The following is a 17,500-nucleotide window of genomic DNA, read 5'->3' on the forward strand; positions in this document are numbered from 1 at the left end:
TGTTGGATCTTATGTGCTTTGGCCTTAAGCCTCTGTTTTACATCTTCTATTGTGTTGTTTAGTCCCCTCTCTTGTACTTTGTATTTCTCGTTGACTTCCTCCCTTGTTTTCTTGCTTCTTAGCCTTTTTTCTGTCATGTCTTTCAGTTTACTCAAGTCAGATCTTATCACCATGATTAGCTTTTCCAGGCGCCTTTTCCAAGGAGGTTGCTGTTTTGGTTTCTGTTGGGTTGGTTGTGCTGGTGGTATGATTATTATTATTATTATTTTTTATTTATTTTTTTTTTTTATCACAGTCCTTCAATTCGACTGGGTGGTATTTATAGTGCGAGGTTCCGGGTTGCATCCTGCCTCCTTAGGAGTCTATCACTCTTCTTACTATGTGCGTCGTTTCTAGGATCACACTCTTATGCATGAGTCCTGAAGCTACTTCGGCCTCTAGTTTTTCCAGATTCCTTTTCAGGGATCTTGGGTTCGTGCCTAGTGCTCCTATGATTATGAGTACAATTTCCACAGGCATATCCCATATCCTTCTTATTTCTGTTTTCAGGTCTTGAAACTTATCCATTTTTTCCCTCTCTTTCTCTTCAACTCTGGTGTCCCATGGTATTGCAACATCAATGAGTGATACTTTCTTCTTGATTTTGTCAATCAACGTCACGTCTGGTCTATTTGCACGTATCACCCTATCTGTTCTGATACCATAGTCCCACAGGATCTTTGCCTGATCGTTTTCTATCTCCTTCAGGTTGGTGCTCGTACCACTTACTACTGCAAGGTAGCTGGTATTTCTTGCACACAGGCTCCAGTGGAGGGCTTTTGCCACTGAATCATGCCTCATTTTGTACTGGTTCTGTGCAAGTGCCGGACATTCGCTTGCTATGTGGTTTATGGTCTCATTTTTCGTATGTGTGGCGCCGTGGCAGAGTGGGTTAGGTCGTCAATTGACTGGTTAAGCAACATTGGGGCTGGTCAGTCGTTGGATGGGTGACCGCTCTCCTCTGCGTTCATTCCTTGGGAAAGGATCTTTACCATAATTTCCTCAGTCCACTCAGCTGTAAATGAGTACCTAATCCTGATGGGGTAGGGTCCAGCTATGGGTTAAATAGCAAAACTCATCAAGGATGGAAAGAAATGAAGAATTAAACGACAACGACGTAAATAGAACCTCTGGCAATAGAGGAGCTTCGTCTGGCAGCCAGGTACTCATCCTAATTGAAGGGGAGGACGGTCAGGTACTTGGAGGTCGTCATCCAGCAACTGACCACCACAACGACATTATTATTATTATTATTATTATTATTATTATTATTATTATTATTATTATTATTATTATTATCCTAAGCTTTACTTTAGGGCGAACAGCCAAGACTTTGCAGTCTCCTTCTCGAAAGCGACAGGAAAAGTTTTGTTCGAACGGAAGAGCCCCAAATTCGAGAACATCACAGCTGTAAAGATCTCGAACAATGGAGATTAGATGTTACTGAAGGCGCGCCGGAAAATGCTCGTTTATAAAGATGCCATTTTGCGGAAGGAATCTCGGGTTTTACAGCCTTCTGACATTACTTTCTGTGCATAGATGCTGTGTCTCCTTCCGTTTGCACTTTCTCGGCGGATTCTGTTTGCTTGGAATTTCTCTCTCTCTCTCTCTCTCTCTCTCTCTCTCTCTCTCTCTCTCTCTCTCTCTCTCTCTCTCATTACCTTTTCCAAAAGGAGTAAATTTTATGGTTTGAATTTCTGGGAACGTGAAACATGTTTTGGCAGAAATACGCAAATTGCCAACTTGGGTAAGGAATATTTTGCACGAACCTGACATTGTAATGGCACCTATGGGAAGTGAACATTATCCAATGATAACTTGATAAATACTTAGTTTCTACTGACGACCTCTCACTTAGCTAATTAATTTGATTTATCAAAGCATAACATGATTTTAATTTATCTTACAATAACCTGATAAATAATTTCTCATGACGACCTTCCATTCAACTAATTACTTTGATTTATCAACGCACAGCATGATTTTCTTATTTTTTATGAAAGTTCCTGTGGTGAAGGGTATTACATTATGATAAAAAAAAAACATATTCCAGAGGTTACGGATCACAGGATCGAGAAAGGCTTAGTCAGTATCAGAGACAAAAAAAAAAAAAAGTATTTAAATAACAACTGATTAAGAATTTAAAATAATCAAAATCTTTGAATTCTGAAGTGAAAAGCAACACAACACTTCATAGTGCAAGTCACTTGTTTCGTTAAAGAAACAGTAAATTATGCTGTCTGGTATCATTTTAAGAGTTGCACTTTACTCCATTGCTTCTTCTCACAACGATTACTCTCTTCTAAGAAATCATGTTTCTCCTTTTATTTTTAGTTAAGTGGAAGTTTAAATGGAAATGAACATTAGGCAATCGGAACTGGAACTGGAACTGGAAACTGGAAATTAAATTAGACATTAGGCAATTGGATTTGGACATTAGTTAACTGGTACTGGAATTAGGTATTAGGTAGCTGGATCCAGAACTGGAACTAGAACTGAGCAGTAGGCAACCGCAACTGGAATTGGGCATTAGGAAATTGGAGCTGGAATTGGAAATGTGCCTTAGGCATTCAGAACTGAAATTGGGTATTAGACAATTGGAATCGGAACTGACATTGGACATTAGGCAATCGGAATTGGAATTGGGCATTAGGCAATCACGACTGGAATTGGGCATTAGGAAATCGGAACTGGAATTGGGCATTAGGAAAATTGGAATCAGAACTTGAATAGGGTAATAGGCAATAGGAACTGGAATTTACCATTGGGAAATAGGAATTGGAATTGGGTATTAGGCAATTGGAACTGGAATTAGAATTTGAATATGGCATTAGGCAATCAGAGTCAGAGGTTGGCATTAGATAACCGGAACTGGAAAAGGGCATTAGACATTTGAAATTGGAATTAGGCATTAGGCAACCGAACTGGAATTGAGCATTAGACAACTGGAATTGGACAATCTTCATACATGAAGCTGCGATTATTTCTTCACATCTAAAGGGCTTGAATTGTATCAACATCATTACATTTCAGAACGCGAAATCATCTAGACCACAAAACATGAACATTTCAGCTGATCGTCAATTCAAATATTGATTGATTATCAGTTCAAATGTCAGTTGATTATAATTATCAATTCAAATATCGGTTGTTTATCTTTCAAATAACGATTAATTACCTTCCCAATTTCGGTTTATTATCAATTTAAATATCACTTGATTACTATCAATTCACTGCTCAAATAACACGGCAAATATACCTCTACGTGACGACACCTCCAAGACATTTCAGAAATTCAAGAATTCATGAATTCAGAAAATTCCGGAGCCTCCTTCAGGATATGACGAGACCTTTCCGTTTAAGTTCTTGCAGCAGTGTGAGGAATTCGAAAAGCCCCGACTTTTATGATGAAATACGGTCGTTCAGCCTTTTGGGGTCTATTGAGCTGGTTGGGAGGCTGAAGCTGGTAAATGTTTCAAGAGTTCAGTATTTTTTTTTTATAGGAGGTTTTATAGCAGGAAGTTCTAGAAGGTGGAGGAACATGTGGTGTGTGCTCATGTATGTTTTTGTTTCTATGGGTTACTATCATTATTATAATTTTGTAGGGAAATTCGTTTAAAACTGAAGGGGAACTACGCTTAAATCACCGTTATACTTCATAGCAGTTATTTTCATCCCCTCTCTCTCTCTCTCTCTCTCTCTCTCTCTCTCTCTCTCTCTCTCTCTCTCCAAGACTACTACTTCTTCTCGTATTTCTTTAACAATAACTTGATACTCCGTCGCAAAGGTTATTATTCCAAAGTAGGACACTCTCTCTCTCAAATACTGTTAAGTTCATCAGACTCACGCCTACGTTAAAACTTGCTATCTGCAGACTTCAGAGTAAAAGTAATTTGCTTACCCAGAGAAAGCAGGAATACGTTTCCGTGAGTGAAATCTGGCGTAAAAGAAGGGTTGCGCGCGTAGGCTCACTTGAGTGCATTTGCACGTCTTTATGCGCATATGTTTTATCCAGCTAAGCAAGACATTTTGCAGACGCGTCAAGACTTGCTGTTATGAACGCTGAACTTCCGTTCACAGTCACAGCTGAAAGGACCGTCTTCAATTTGATAACATCGGAAATGAGAAAGGGAGTCAATTTGTGATTGATATGTCCATCCATCATGAACAGTGAAACTACATACACCTATTTAAACTTAATGAATGAAAAATATATTGTGCTTTTTCTGTTGCAGAGTTGCTGGTCATAAACATGACTACTGTGCGGTCTATTTCCTTTCATCTCTCCACTTACCTAAGTAGATTTTTTTTATGGCATTGGAATGATAACTATATAGAATGAAAACATAACGGTAACAATAAGAAAGTAGCTTTGACTGAATGAAATGAAACTGTGTTTTAAAAAGCCCAGTAAAATCAAACATCTGACGATTTTGTCTATCATCTGCCTGCCAATGTTCCCTGTTCTAAATGTCAACATCAATGAAGGTTATTTTTCCAGTCTGAGGATGTGGATATAACTTCGGTATCATAAGAAAGTTATTTTCTTATTCATGCAATTAAATTGTTGAATAAATAGTGAATGATAAGGAAATCTTGTGATCCGAACAATTCGTGGCCATAGGCCTACATGTAGCCTGGGCTATACCAGTGAGATCTATTTGATCTGAGTTGGTTGTTTAAACAAGCTCGTCCCTCGTGTGCTTGCACTGTTATATTGCAGATGCAAATTAGCATATATATGATTTGGAAAAGAATGTATGGGGTCGTTGTATATAAACATTCATATTTGTTACTGAAGAAATAGTTGAATATGTAACGCAATAAGCCCAATGAAATAGGAGACGTTGGTTGTTAGCCAATCGCGAGCTACATATGCGAATATTCGTGTCACACCTCCATCCATGTTTGGGCGGATGAAAAGAAACCGACTATAGTCTTCGTAATTCTATACACAGCTATTCACTTACGAAGCAGTGGTCTGTGACGATGATATAAAACAAAAATACGATAAAGTGCAAGATTCTTCCTTATAAACTTGGAGAACCTCTCTGAAAAACGAAGAACTTCACATTTTAAACGAAGAGGCATATAAGTAAAAGGCGCGTCTATATATTATCTCCTACCAGACTCCGACGAACATCAGATAAAATGTCTCAATGAGTTCAATAAGACCTATAGAGACTTGGTATCAACTCTAGAAATCTTAAGATGTTGAAAATATTTGCTTCTTCATCTCTTTCGAAGGCTACTGAAAAAAAAGCTTCTCAACTTATTCTATGAAGAGTGAAAATCAAGAAAGAAAAGATCTCATTTTTTTTATCAAGATGTTGAACGAACTGAATTTCGTTCCTTCTCTCTGTCTGTCTGTCTGTCTCTCTCTCTCTCACTCTCTCTCTCTCTCCAGAATCTGCTTGAAGGATCTCTAACTTCTTTCTCTCCCTCTAACTAATGTTCGACAGGCACACCCGTCTAACTCTTACCTCAATTGCTGTTTCGTGACAATTATCGACTACTCACAAACAAAGCATCCCTCCTTCGACTCCGTTCATTCTAGACTCTTCCTGTTTCAAACCTCCTCTAATAAATCCAGATGTGGCAGCACAATGATCCTTTTATATAAATGTTATGAGGTGCTGCTGCGCCGGCTCAGCATTATTGCTTCCCTTGGTAGTTATTACGGATAATGTTGTTATGACCTTCGGACGTTTCGATATTGAGAGCTGGTGTCCAGACAATTGTCGCTGCAAATAACGGCGCTTGTTCACGTTTCGAGAAAGAAGTCTTCCTGTATTTGATTTGATGAGTTTCCCAAATGTTGGTTATGTCTGAGAGACCAGAATGAAGGCCAGATGGAGGTCAGGTCTTTTGTTCGATCTATAGTTCAGTTTTTTTTTCTAAGAGGAAGTGCCTTGCGTGATAAGGGTCATAGACCCGATTTCTTTCGTTCAATTCCGTTATCTCTTTTATGTCTTTATTTTATCATTTCCCCTTCTTTATCATCCTTCGTTTTCTTCTTGCTCTACCGGCTGACGGTGGAAATCTTGAAACCTCTTTTTTTTTGCCTTTTTTTTTAACCTCTGTTATTAGTTAACATTTCCCTCATGTCAGTCTCTTTTAATCTACTTACCCAAATATAAAACATTTTTCAGTAACCCCTTCTTTTTCACATGTTTTCCACCTATTTTATATGCACCTGACATTCTCTAGACTACATACTAACCAGCACTAATATTTCATAATATCAAAATATCTTATATTTTCACTTTAAGCTCTTTTCAACACTCAACTGCTTTGCCTCTACTTCCCATTAATTTCTTTTGTGTCTCTTCCTCACCTACTGACACAATCATTCATTTGATTTCCTCATTAACTTGCTTATTTTATATCTTTATACTTAAAGTATTTATATACATAATATAGCACACACTCACACAGACACGCACACACACACATATATATATATCTATATATATATATATATATATATATATATATATATATATATATATATATATATCTATCTAATCTAATCTAATATTTATAAATATATTATATCATTTATTATATATGTATAGATAGTATTATATATATATATATATATATCTATATATGCATATTCTGCATCCAATCCTTTTTCTTATTTTTCTTATCTCATCGTGGACCACACTTTTAATTTTTAAATTATATGAATAGCTGCTGATTTCATTAACCCGTAACTTTGTCTGGAAATACGAGGGACCATGTTGTTTACCTACTTCATAAAGGGACTTATCCCCTCCACAGGCTTTCGCATTTCCTTAGCCTAGCCATTATTCATACTAAGGTCCAGTTTTTCTAACTTGAATTGTTGTTATTAACTGAGTTATTTTTATCTTATTATTTACCCGCTTAATTGTTCTCCTTTAAAATCCAATCACAAAAACGAGAATCTTTCCATTTATCTTTACGCAAGATTTTCCATTCTGGAATTATCTTGACGCTGATTGACAGAATCAAGAAGAAATTATCAATCATTCATGGGACACCAGAGTAGATGAGAAAGAAAGAGAAAAAGTTGATAAGTATCATGACAATAAGAAGGCTATGGGATGCTAGTGGAGATTGTACCCATAATCATAGGAACACTAGGCACGGTCCAAAGATCCTTGAAAAGGAATCTGGAAAAACTAGAGGCTGAAGTAGCTCCAGGACTCATGCATAGGAGCGTACTATTAGAAACAGCGCACACAGTGAGAAAAGTGATGGACTTCTAAGGAGGCAGAATGCAACACAGAACACCACACAATAAAACCACCCTGTCGAATAGGATGACCGAGATAGAATAATAATAATAATAATAATAATAATAATAATAATAATAATAATAATAATAACAATAAAATAATAATAATAATAATATGTTTATTAAAAGTGATTGCTGCCTCAGCTCCATTAATTTTTTGAAGGTTCTTCTCATTTTTTCTAATTATTGTTTTTTCTCATTGTTTGCTTAAACTGGTGAGCAACACACCGAAGGTTGACATATCTCAATTGGGTAATAGTAAAAAACGATTGGAATTTTATTGGTAAAAAATTCCAGTGGGGGTAGTCAGATTTACGGGTATATTCCGTAGGTTTATTGCAGGTAGAATTGATGTTAAATTATATTCCTTTTCTATTCTTTTCGTGGGACCGCGACGTTTCGTCTGAATAAACCTCAGACATCCTCTTGGGCGGGGGTGGGTGAAGGACTGCACCCACCTCCGCCCAAGAGGATTTCTGAGGTTTATTCAGACGAAACGTCGCGGCCCCACGAAAAGAATAGAAAAGGAATAGAATTTAACATCAATTCTACCTGCAATAAAGTCTACGGGATATCCTCGACAATTTGACTACCCCCACTGGAAATTTTTACCAATAGAAATCCAATCGTTTTTTACTATTACCTAATTTAGATATGTCAACCTTCGGTGCGTTACTCACCAGTTTAAGCAACAATGAAAAAACAATAATTAGAAAAATAGAGGAGAACCTTTATAAAATTAATGCAGCAGAGGCAGCAATCACTTTTAATAAAACATGTTTTAAAGAAGGTTTACTTCCACCATACAATAATAATAATAATAATAATAATAATAATAATAATAATAATAATAATACCAAGAAATTCCAATAGCTATAGAGCAGTGTAGCCAGGCGTTAGCATCTTGATCTAAATATCTGTCGATGCCTTAGGGATAAATCGTAAAAAAGAAGCTCTTCAAGAAATCAAATTAATAAACTTTACAAAATGACGTGTTCCTTACTGTGGGTCTGGGCTGTTTAGAATAATAATTTTAGATAAGTACAGACTGAAATTACAGCAGGATTCCTAAGAGGATTGGAGCATGACGCATAATCATGAAATTACTCATAAAACAAATAGTTGATTGTTTGTTAGCTGACTAGTTCGTGTTGAAAAGTGGGACTTTATGATTCAGTCAGAATGATGTACATGGAAACTTTGATTTTTTAAACAAATATCAGATTATTTGTGCGACTCTGAATACACTAAAAATAAAGGGGGTTGGAGAGAGAGAGAGAGAGAGAGAGAGAGAGAGAGAGAGAGAGAGAGAGAGAGATATGGGTGTTAGAGCGGTATAAATATTAAACGCGTTGTTTAAGTTGTAGATTTATAGGAACCATTCTACCCGTTGTTAAGAATGAGAACTTCATAATAAGTCAAATGTCAACGATATGGAATTGGTAATATCATCACATTTTTGTATCACCGACCTCTCATGGCAAAGGGTCAAGGTCACACACGAGCAGTAACCCCTCTCTAGTAGGAAAAAAGTTTATTTATTTGTGAAATATCGAAAAAAAACTGGTTAGGGTTCATTTTGCTTTGATTAATTACATTAAAGACGATCTTGGTGCTGCTTGAGTAATAAATCTAAATTATCTTCTACTTTGCTGGAAGACAGCGAGTATCTTTTATTTTCCTCGTAATTCCAAAATTAATGTCTATGAAAATAAATAAATAAATATAAACGATAAATAAATACTCGTAATTCAAAACAAATGGAATATTACTTATGAATGATTTAATTCAAAACAAAAGGAATTTAATTTACAATAGTGGAAATTTTTCCCTTACGTTTGCTGTCTGTCCGAACACCGACTGCTACGTAATAATCATAATTAAGCTTCTGACAGCTACGGACTGAGTGAAGGATTACCCCCGATAAATAAATATCGCATGTCCTGGACAAAGACGGTTGAGGAAGCTAATGAGTTCGAACAGGAAGTCGTCTTGAGCAAACCGAGTAAATTGCTTTGGGAGTTTCACCTGGAAGCATGACAGCGTTTTAACAAAATTAAACTTATCTTTAAGCTATTTTTAAATAGAGGCCTCAAAGGGATTCACTTTCAGTACTAAGTGTTGACTTTTTCTAGATATGTGGAGAGATTCCTTTAACTCTTAAAAAGAGCAAAACTTCGCTCTACAGAGCAAAAGCCTACTTTAACATTCGTTGTTTTTTAAATTGTAAATCAAGTAGTTTCACAATACACTTGAAAATTATGCAGATTGAGCATTTAGCATTTGTTATTGAAACTGGAGAAAAAGTATTCGTCCTTACTTTATTTGACAAAAATTAAATTCATAATTGTCTGAGTATAAACTATATGACTTTAGAGTTTTCCTTGATGCTATTTTCCTTTTGTCCATATTTCTTGCACGAAGACAAAAATATGAATTACTTAAGCGCAAAATCTAGATGAGTTAAAAATATATGACGCCACCTCTATTAAGACTTACTTCTAATCAGTCTTTAAGAATGGATTCAACCTTTTTATTCTGACACGTAGCTTTCAGTCTTTTCAGATTACCTCGTATCCTGCAGACAGACAGACAGACAGACAGACAGACAGACAGAGAGAGAGAGAGAGAGAGAGAGAGAGAGAGAGAGAGAGATAAGAATGTACAATATCTTATCACATAATTAATTTATAGCTGGAAATGCCCCTTGGTCAAAACACTACTTTATTATGAAGAATATCCAACCTAAATTCAATATTGTGCACATCAAACTTAATTTACACTCTCATTATCATCATTAATAATTAACTTACATCTTGGCCTAGGAACATATTATCAAGTGTGCAAGAAACCTACCCTCGGAGAGAGCGTTCAAGCCAAGGGATTAGAAATTAAATGGTAATATATCTCAGACTCGTGTACTTCACTGAATAAATGACGACAGCGATGAGAGAGAGAGAGAGAGGTGCGGGGTGGGCGGTTGGCTGGGGTGTTAATTAAAAAAAAAAAACTTTTCTATGTGTAGTTGGGAAGTAGTGTAGAATTCTTAAAATTCCGAAAAGGAATAATGCTGCGAAAGTCTAAATCACTTTTTATCTTTTATTTATAAGTAAAATTTAAAGGTGCGCTAGAAAACTTGCATTATAAAACTACTGAATGTGTGCTCTGTAAACAATTTTCCATTAAGATTAATAAGGACACACACTACCAGATTTCCAAGGAACAGATCCTGACTCCAACACGACGCCAAACGTCTGAACAAGATCGAATTAAATCGTGGCCTTTGATCGCCACTGAACTGAGACGGTTCGAGCATTCTGGGACGAATAACATTTGGCGAAACCTGACCTCGCTGCATTTCATTAGGGGTCTTGCTTCCAAGCGTTGCTTTGCGGCAGAATTTCTTTTTTTTTTTTAGCTTTGTTGTAATTTTTGTCAATTTGCTAATTCAGACGTGAAAATAAATCCGTTTAGTATGTTTTAGTGGAAGGGGATATCGTTGTACTATTTACTTATTGTAATATATTTGATTTATGATTTGGAAGGAGAAATAAATGTCAATGATTTATCTTATTTTATGGATTTAGGCGGGAAAGTAGGTCCATTTGGTATATTCTAGTGAAAGGTGCTCAGGAGTTTATTATGAACTAAAAGATAAAATTGAATTTTCCAAATATTTGTCATACTTCAATATTATTATACATAGTTAGTTATTCATTGGGTGATGTTGGAAAAGTAAGAAAATCGCCTGGCTTAATTAAGCAATGTTGCTCTTATAGTATTGCTTCTTTTTTTCTCTTGGTCTGTCTGTCTGTTTCACGCTCGCACACACACACACACACATACACACACAATCAAAACAGAGCAAGCGTTTCTTTATTTTACCCTAAAAAAAAAGTTTTTAAAAATACCATAAACTAGTTTAATGATTCTCATATGGTTAATATATATGTGTGTGTGTGTATATATATATATATATATATATATATATATATATATATATATATATATATATATATATATATAGTATATATATATATATATATATATATATATATATATATATATATATATATATATATATATATATATATATATATATTACAAAAAAGAATATATTACATTCAGTTAGATCTGGAGGGCGAACGACGGAAATTCAGAGCGACCATATCCAGGCGTCTCTAATAATGATAATGAATCTGTCTGACATTGAGTGAAAAGAATGATTAACTGGGAAAAAAGAATAATTAACGAGGTTATAATGTGTCTCACAGGCAAATAATTGCTTTTAATCCAACCCTTTACGGAGAAAAGATATTGCTAATTAGAGAGTGAACAATTCACCCTGTTTTGTACTGTTCTTATTGAAGGGAAAATGTTTTCAGATTACTATTGAGATGATTAAAACTTAGCTTTGCTAATATACGGGAGATATGACATAAATAATATTAATCATTTGTTCTTGCATTTTCTTATTCATTCCCATTACAGTGGGTTTTACGTGGTTATATTTTGTAGTCATCATGATTTTGTCGTCGACCATTAATGCTGTTACTCCAGTTGAACTAAAAATCAGTCAAATAGTTGTATTTTGATTTTTGTTTTAAATTGCCGTTTACTTGATATGAAAACCTCGTAAGAATGCACATCTATTTATTTCTAATTAATACGTTATCACTGTTATTAATGTTATTACTACTTACTTTCGCTTGTCACAATTATCTGAGTGATGAAAAATTAAAGTTTTCTTTGACGAGCACTTACCTCGTACTCCACTGCAGCAAAATATGGCGATAGATACAAAAGTCTTAATTGTTGAATATGAGTCAAGTAATTTTATATAAGTGATTTTTATGACTTAATCAAGCTTTTGTTAGAGGTAGATACTTCCTTGTAGGCGATATTCTTTTTATATCTTTATTTATCTTTATTCATTTGCAAAGCTGCTATTTTTATCACAAGCATTTTCATGCAGTTTATGTTTAGTGATCTCAACGTGACGTACAAAGTTTCTTCACCTCGAACAGACATAATAAAAAAATAACCTTTTGATGCCCTATAAAGTTGTTTAATAGCAAGCAGGTATATTAGCATATTCAACTTTTTATATTACTATAAAGCTACCTTTTTGATAGACAGGTATGTTATCTTTATCAAAATTAATGCCCCATTAACTTTGTATTGTCACGAACATACATATTAGGAAATTAAAATTTTGATGTTACTATAAAGGTACCTTTATCACAAACAGACATAGGTATTAGATTTATCAAAATTACGGTCCCCAAGCAAGTTGTGTACTATCATGAGCAGACAGATATGATTTATTAAAATTTACGCGTGCTACAAAAGTGACATTTTCCCAAACTGTCACGTTAGATTTATTAATCTTTTGATGCCTTTTCAAATCTCTATAAAGTTGCTAACTTTGAACCTAAGACAGAATAGCAGATTTTATGATAATCAGTCAAACTAAACTTCAGATATCATAGTGCGGTGTTAAACTAATATCCGCATGGAAACAACAACTTCCAATGCGGGGAATTTATACTAATTTACAAAGTCAGTAAAAATTGTTGTTCTTCTTCAATACGTTTTATTATAAAAAAAAAAGGTATAATAAAAGAGAATATTCATAGAAAAACGTCAGTCAAAAAAGAAACAAAAATATGCGAAATATAAATGAAGTTTTCATCCAATCAAACAGATCTTCACAATCTAATGAAAATTGGTCTCATCTTTTAAAGCGCTTTCAATAATACAACTTTTTTTTTTTTTTTACTAACGGTCATTTTTGCATTCAGACCAAGAGTTTCTGTTTTTAAAAGTTGCTCATATCATGGTGACTTTTTATGGGGAATACTTGGCTTGTAAGAGCGTTAGTGTTTGATGCATTGAAGCTTCTGTAATATTTTATGCGAGCGTAAACAAAGAAAGAAAAGTAAACAAACAAAAGGAGGAGGATAAATAATCACAAGGATTCTTCTGTCGACTTTCCCCGTTTCCCTTTTTTGGGAATTATGTTTTCACCTACATTTCAACATTTTCTTAAAATTACTGTTTTTGATCGTGTCCCTTTCCTTTTCTCACATACAAGCATACACATCGACTTTCACACACACCCACAGCCATACACACACACACACACACACACACACACACACACACACCCGAAACCTCTTGGAAGGTAGGGGAGAGTTGAAAGACCGTCGTATTTTGCTGGTGAGGATTTGCAGTGGTGAGTCTCGAGGGAGACACTGGAATTATAGTACTGTGCTTTTGTTTTCTGTGAATGTCTAAATGTTCTCCTCTCTCTCTCTCTCTCTCTCTCTCTCTCTCTCAGCAATGTATGCATATTTTCTATTTCTTTTGATAATTAGTTATGATACACTTATCTACGTATATAATCGTATATTTCACATCTGAAGCACAGAAATATCCCAGAGAGAATAAATATATATTCTAAATTTCACGAATGAAATTCTTGGAAATCGAGAAATGCATTAATTAATATTCCTGTTCGCTAACTACATAACTGACTCCCACACAGTTACCTTGAGGGTCGGGTTCAGTTTTCAGTTCGGGTACTTTATTCAATTATTAGATTAGCATTTTTATCGCTCAGTTAAAATATCATCAAAATGTAAATAAAATTTTTTAACCCAATTAATTATCGAAGGATAAACGCATCACCGTCATCGTGTGAAAGGCATCAGTGTCACCCATAAAAACTGATCGGATTTTATCGTTTAACTGATGACACGAAAAAGAAAACACTCGAATGATATATATATTTCGCCAGACTTTTCTGATGTTTTACGGAATGTTCTGGAACGTTGTTAACTTGAAATATTATAGAGAACTTTACATGAATTCATAGAGAATGATTTCTCAATTAACTTTTTTTTTCTTCCTTTAATATAATGAAACAATTATTTGTAGAATCACACGAGTTTTTTTTTTTTTTTTTTTTTTTTGAAGGGGGATAAGGACATCCAACCGCAAAACGTTGCCATTTTGTCCTTCTTAAAGAGTCCTTGCCCTCTTGGCTTTGCCTTAATTGATATTTAGCTCATCGGTCCATTTTACCCTGCTTCAACATGAAGGTGGAAGCTTTCGCAACTCTCAACTGGAGCGCAGAGAAAGGAGAAGTGATTAAAGTAACCTTTGGAAAGTAAAGGAATTTATTTCAAAATTTCCCTCATGTTTTGAACAACAACTTCTATTGTAAAAAATTCTTCGATAAGGCTTGAATGAGTAAGGATCTCTCAATAGTTTTAATGCCCTTTTTTTATAATAAATGAGGTTTGTATTGGAGTATCCTGGATTTTTCTTTTTGTGGTCCTCTCTGTCTTTCCCTGCATGAGTTTCTGAACACACACACACATAAACATCACAAAACACATACACACATACGATAAATGGGGCAATCATTATAAGAGCTGCAAGTATAATAAATTTTAACTACACATTTTGGGGTTTTGTTTTGACTTAATTGGAAATAGTCCCATTCCACTTATCCCACAATTCTCTCATCAAATATAATAGACTTCTATTGTATTATATTAATTTTAATCTTCCGTAGTACACTCTAGAAATTAAGTTTTAGAACTTTCTAACTTTCACTAGTATCAGCAGTTTCTTTTCACTCACCAATCTCTACTGTATCATTTATAAACACCATTTCTGTACATCATTCACGTCCCTATATACACTGTGAATTTACTTCAAAATTTTTGCTGCTTTAGGACTTTCAATGTGGAATTTGAATGTTTCACTGGTATCAGCAATTTCTTTTCACTATAATCTACCAATACTGTATCATCTACAAACATCAGCCGGTCTGCGCATCATTTTTTTTCAAAAGTTTCCCATACATTTTTAATTTCCTTTCTCTTACTTCTCACCTTTTTCAGTACATGAAGATTTTAAAGAGCCGTGGTACTTAAACACATCATTCTCTCAGTCCTTCATTTCATACAAACCAGTCCCTTTCTCGAACATGAATTATAATGAATACTTCACTCCTTATATAATAACTTTTTAATCGTTCTCAAACTAATATATATATATATATATATATATATATATATATATATATATATATATATATATGTATACATACATATATATATATATATATATATATATATATATATATATATATATATATATATATATATATATATCGAGCTACAATGTCCTTTAATATCTAATTCGCTCTACCTCGAATTAATATATTTTCATATATGCTTAACCGAAGGAGAATTTTTTTTTACACGATTATATATATATATAGATATATATATATATATATATATATATATATATATATATATATATATATATATATATATATGTGTGTTGTGTGTGTGTGTGTGTGTGTGTGTGTGAATAACATCCCTTTGTCCCCTGGATGCAGAGACCACCACAGTATCGTGACTAAAGGCCGGAAAGAGAAATCCATTTAATTAGGTCTTGAAAAACCGGTAATTGGATTGTAAAACAGGAAGAGCCTTTTTACGCCCGGCTGACAACGAAAATGTCCGAGTATTGGCTCTCGTTTAAAAGACCCACGGGAGCGATTGCATTTCCCTGGGAACCCGAAATGACAGCGGGAGAGAAGCGAAGAACTTCGTAAAAACATTTGAGGAAATTTAGGATATTACTGAGATTATTGGAATGAATAAATTCATGCACTTTTACCTAACCAGGCCGAGGGTATTATGATTGTGATGCATACGTTTAACAGCAGCTCCAGTGTGCAGTAAATGTGTCACTCTGGCGAACTTCTCAGTTCCAAAGGTCTTTCCTTACTCACACCGTTGGACTGTGGAAGCCTCCCTGAGGATCCTGTGCAATTAGAACCTTAAACGTTCAACCGAAGATGCAATGCATTACTACCCTAACACATTTCACATTGTATTTTTATAGTTTATATATACTTGTATCTATATGTATTGATTCTGTAATTGTTGTTTTTCCTTTTTTAATAACTGAGCTCTTCTTTCTGTATTTCCTATTACCTTCTTTGATTTTTTTTCAGTCATACATCGTATTCGTTGGGAACTTGAATTTCAAAACCAATGAGGCCTGTAGGCTTGTTCCATATAAATAGGGGTTTTTCTTCTGAATGATAGTAATAATGTCTCCTGGATAAGCAATCATTAATGAACCATTGGCAACCTGACGCAGGAAAAGATAATCAGCCCAGGAAGAGTTGACAAAATATGAGAGACTTTCAAATAAAAAATTGAAGTCACTGATGTATAAGGACTGACACGGCCGATAATACATTTCCTTCATTAGCCGATTCAGGACACCTCGTTCATTACCTCCGTTCGTTATCAGTTCCCCAAATGATTTTAGCTGCTGAGTGCAAACATATACTGGAACAACATTTGCCTAATTAGCAGCTGGCTCTGCAGTGTACGTATATATCTATACATACATACATACATACATACATACATACACACACACACACACACACACACACACACACTATATATATATATATATATATATATATATATATATATATATATATATATATATATATATATATCATATTCATTATATATATATATATATATATATATATATATATATATATATATATATATATATATTAGTATATATATATATATATAATATTATATATATACATATATATATATATATATATATATATATATATATATATATATATATATATATATATATATATATATTCATATATATTATATATATATATATATATATATTATATATATATATATATATATATATATATATATATATATATAATATATATATATATATATATATATATATATATATATATATATATATATATATATATATATATATATATATATATATATATATAAAGGTTTTTTTTGCCACGAAGGAAAAAAATGAAAAAGCGAGTTAGCCGAGTACTTTCGGTCCTATTCGGACCCTTTTACTGAGGCATACTGATTTTACAAAGAACACCATAGTCAAAAGAAGGCTTAATATACAAACTGACACTACCAGATTAGCCATAAGGGAAGGGGGATTTTCACTCTACAGAGAGGAGGAGTCATAGCTAGCCACACCTTGAAGGAAACCCGCAGTAAACAAGTGATTCTTCCAGAAAACAAACAGTACATTTTGAAACAACACGGAGCA

The sequence above is a fragment of the Macrobrachium nipponense genome, chromosome 7 (assembly GCF_015104395.2).
Source record: "Macrobrachium nipponense isolate FS-2020 chromosome 7, ASM1510439v2, whole genome shotgun sequence".
NCBI classification, from domain to species: Eukaryota; Metazoa; Arthropoda; class Malacostraca; order Decapoda; family Palaemonidae; genus Macrobrachium; species Macrobrachium nipponense.